This window comes from Anomaloglossus baeobatrachus, chromosome 5 (assembly GCF_048569485.1).
Source record: "Anomaloglossus baeobatrachus isolate aAnoBae1 chromosome 5, aAnoBae1.hap1, whole genome shotgun sequence".
In the NCBI taxonomy this organism is placed as follows: Eukaryota; Metazoa; Chordata; class Amphibia; order Anura; family Aromobatidae; genus Anomaloglossus; species Anomaloglossus baeobatrachus.
The window spans coordinates 571346939-571351517 of record NC_134357.1 but is presented as its reverse complement, the minus strand read 5'-3'; the positions used below and the strand labels follow the sequence as shown (position 1 = coordinate 571351517).

Below are 4579 nucleotides of genomic sequence, written 5' to 3'. Positions count from 1 at the left end.
CTAAACAACTTATACAGCCTCGCATGATCGTATCTGGATCTTGGCTGCCATCTAGTGGGAATATCTGGTCATTACTTGTATATATATGTAATATATATATTACTTATACTGTATATGTATATGCAGCCTCTACAATTCTTCAGCAACAGTTGGCCTGGAGATCTGCTCTTGCTCCACAATTTGAGGTCAACTATAACTATAGAAGGTGCTGTCTTGATTTTTTGGGGGGTTTTTTCAATATCACTGGCACTGCATCAATTTTTTCGGAACTTTTTCTAAGTCAGCAATCATTTTCTACTCTCAAAAACCCAGAACTCTCCTTTGCTAAAAAAAAAAAAAACCCGCAAAAAAACTCAGAGGCTCAACCTCAATTTTTCAGGACCTTCACAGCATACGCTATGTCCATGATTTAACAAGAACGGCAATGGCCACGACCATCTTGATGAGGGTGTGTGTTGGAGTCGGACACTGCCGATAAACAAAGAGGCAAACGCTTTTTAATAAATCAGGAGCATCTGACAAGTAGCGTGTGTAGAGTAGTAGTAGTAGTGTGTGAGTAGAGATGAGCAAACCTGTTCAATAAAGGTTCGCCAATTTCAAATTCGGTACGAGCCTGAGCTTGTTCACTTGGGCTTGGTGAACCCGAGGCCTCCTCCAAAGCTCGGTAATGTATGTTTATATTCCTTTTCCACCCCCAAACGCTGGCCGCATTTCCAAAAATGCTTTTTTAGTAGCATTTTTTGCTTCTATATTGCATTGTGGTGCTGTTTGATGTGGGGATGTGTAAAATCAGTGGGGGAGGCGGGGACTCTGGAGCGGGAGAAGGCAAAAACTTAACTTAAGTTGCGGATGTTCCTGTAGCCAATCACGGCGCAGTAAACATTCTCAAGGGGAGACAGAAGGGCTTCTGTGATTGGCTTGCTAAGTCACATATCAGTGTGCATATAAAATAGCGGCCATTTTGTGTGAGCTCAATTTTCTGATTGTTGCTCATCAGGGAAGGTGCTGCTACTAGACCGGGAAATTAGGGGTTTAATGCTAGGCAGTTTAGCTTGATAGGCCGGCGATAGTTTAGAATGGGGACGTGCTGTGTAGGAAGAGGTGTTGTTGGGCCACAAATCGACACATTAAATCATAGAAATGTGGATTGCAGGTACTTGTAGTGCGTGAAAAACGGTTGCCAGTGAGGCATCCAAATAGGTACCTGCTCCAAATTACACAGGCCAACACATTAGTAGGTATTGATAGTGTAGTATCGACACACTGTATCTTGGCAATTTAAATGGCCTTTAGAAAATTGTAAAAATACTGCTCTGGGTATAACCATGTATTATAGTCGGTCCTAAAAAAATTGTTAGTGCAGTATCTACACACTGTATCTTGCAATTTAAATTGCCTTTACAAAAATTTAAAAACAGCATTCTGGGTATAACCATGTATTCTTCTCCTCCCTTTTCACATCTACTATAGAAGTGAATAGGTCATCAGGAATATCCAGCTGCTCCTCTCGCAGTACTTTGGTGATTGAGTTTGATAAATGGCTGGCTCCACAGAACCTGGAGATAGGGAAGGCCATGCCCAATTAGGGTGCAAAGCCAGTGGTGGCCCTATGGATGGGTGACACTATGTCTGGGTGACATCACATATGCACTGCATGGATCAACCTGGTTGTACAGCAATTTCTATGGCAGTATTATGTCTTGGATGCGCAACTGAAAAAGGCACGGTCACTGTGTGCTCACTTTTTCAAATTAAAATGCCGGCCCACAGACTGTGTTGCATGGACCGTACCTCCCTAGTGTTTTACGGGCCTATGTGGAGGGGGCAATTGATGCTACTATACTGCGCTGCTGTCTGCCTGAAAGATTTTTGAATGTCGAGGCTCCAAGATGGGTGTCCAAGTTGGATCTTGTCGGTAGTGGTATGGGAGCACTAGCCCTACACCTGTCTGTCATCCACCTCAATATTTCCTTCCCTATCTGCCAACATTGCTAAAACGACTCAGTACAGGCAAAAATTCAATAAATTTGGCTACGACATGCATGAACCGGCACTTGCGCAAACAACAGGCATTACTGTGGTAATCTCACTGCGTTAAGATGCAGACTACTATCCCTACACAACCATTGGCCAACAAATCAACTGCATCTGCTGTTTCCTTCTGTCTTGTGATCAACACCTCATGAGCCAAGTAGTTGGGTGTCACACTCAAAGTTCTCATTAATGAGGTTTCGATAAGAATTTAGGATTACCAAAATTCTGTGATTTTTACACAACATTCTTCATTAGTGGACAATAGTGTAATGCATGTTTTCATTGTTTAAAAAAATGCCAGCCCATAGCCTGTGTGGCATGGACCGTAACACCCTGGTGTGTTATGGCCGTATGGCGAGAGGGCAATTGATTCTGCTGTACGGCTGTTTTTGAAGGCAGAGACTACAAGATGTGTCTCCAAATGTTGTGTAGAGGTTACTGCCAGTGTTCTTGGAAAGAGAATTAGCAACAACCAGGACAGTTAAAGCAGACTTATATAAGGTAAAAGGCAACAACTTCAGGGACATATTGAAACAGCAGAAAAAAAGTCTTTAAATTTGCCTTATATTACATCATATCCCATGGCCCAAGAACCACCAACACCAAAGCAAGTTGCACATAGAAAAACTTTAATTGGTTGGGTCAAGCATATAAATATTACATGGGATATAAAAATTGTGACAAGTAAGAAGGTTAAATGACACATAAGAGCGAATAAAGAACCCCATGTGGGGCTGCATGGATCAAATTAGGTGCACACAAAAAGGTGTACTCCCAGCAGGGCCAGTGTAAGTGCCTTTTACAAAACGCAGGTTCACCTAATCAAGAACTCTAGGCACATTACAAATAAATGAACAGGAATATATTCCCAGCAGAGCCAGTGTAAGTGCCTATACAAAAGATAAATTCACAGTCAGTGACAGAATAACACTTTAATAGATGACAATAGGCATGTTACTCACACACATCATCCGGTGAACAGGGATATGTTCCCAGCAAGGTCAGTGTAAATGCCATTGCAATAAACAGGTTCACAGTGAGTGATAGAGTAACACTTAAGTATATGAACATAGGCACACTGCCCAGGCATCTAGTCCAATGGACAGGGATATATTCCCAGCAGGGCCAGTGTACGTGCCTATATCATAAACAGGTTCACAGCAAATGACAGAGTAACACTTTAGTGCATGACAATGGGCACATTACACAAACACATGGTCCAGCGAACAGGGAAGTATTCCCAGCAAAACCAATGTAAGTGCCTTTCCAAGTTCACAGTAATGACAGGATAACACTTAGTACATAATCATAGGCACATTACCCAAACACATAGCCCGGTGGATATTCCACCAATTATAGCACTCACATGCAGTCACACAAGGGGAAAAAAGTCCCAATACGTATTTCGTGATGACTTCCTCAAGCGGCCTATGACACCCTACAGAGGCAATACAAGCACATTCTCAAGGAGAAAAAACAGAGGCACATCTCCCAAGAATTACAGAAGCTTGAGGACTCCCTCCAGGACAACTCATTCTGGGAAACCTGGAGCCATATCTGCACAAAGTCCAAGCATTGCACCCTCCACATCCAAAATGGCAACATCTGGCACAGCTACTTCAAAGGCCTCTACAAGAACATACCAGAATAAAACCTAACCCCAAAACAGGAGCACCTAACCACTAAACTCAGGGACATGGAGGAGACAATCAAAGACTTCCAAAAATCCTCTGGACATACCAATCAGTGTGCTGGAAATAAAAGACAATCAAATTTATGAAATTCAAGAAGGCCGCGGGCAGTGACAGCATCCTGCCAGACATGATCAAATACAGTTCCCCAGACATTCGTGCAGCACTGGCTAAACTATTCAACCACGTCCTCAGTGCCGGCTACTTCCCAAAAAGCTGGAATCAAGGTCTCATAATGCCAATCTACAAGAATGGAGGCCGATATGATCCAGCAAACTACAGAGGGGTCTGTGTTAACAGCAGGAATTACAGCATTATCAATAAAAGGATCATCACCTTCCTCACCCATTGTGACACCCTCAGCAGAAGCCAAGCTGGGTTCATGCCAAACGATCGCACCACGGATCACATTTACACCCTGCAAAGCCTCATCAAGACCCACGTCCATGGCAAAAAAACAGGGGAAAAATTTGCATGTTTTGTGGACTTCAAGAAAGCCTTTGACTCAGTGCGGCACCCAGACCTGTTCCTTAAACTCCTGGAGAGTGGAATAGGTGGCAGAACCTATAACGTGATCAAGAGCTCATACACTGAGAACTGGTGCAGTGTGAAGGTGAACGGAAAGAGAACAGCCTACTTCCGGCAGGGCCGCGGGGTAAGACAGGGCTACAGCCTGAGCCAAACTCTATTCAACATCAATATAAATGGACTGGCCGCAGCCCTGGAATCCTCCTCTGCACCAGGTCTCAGCTTGCATGACCGAGAGGTGAAGATCCTGCTGTACACAGATGACCTCCTGCTGCTTTCCCCAACCGAGAGAGGCCTCCAAGATAGCCCAGCTGTGCTCGAAATAT

At 43.7% G+C, this 4579-nt stretch overlaps 1 protein-coding gene across 1 annotated transcript in view; it reads right to left on the bottom strand.

Moving 5' to 3' along the window:
• LOC142312394 (uncharacterized) overlaps positions 1-4579 on the bottom strand; it is a 95735-nt gene that overhangs the window by 33683 nt on the left and 57473 nt on the right. The gene's annotated exons all lie outside the window — the stretch shown is intronic.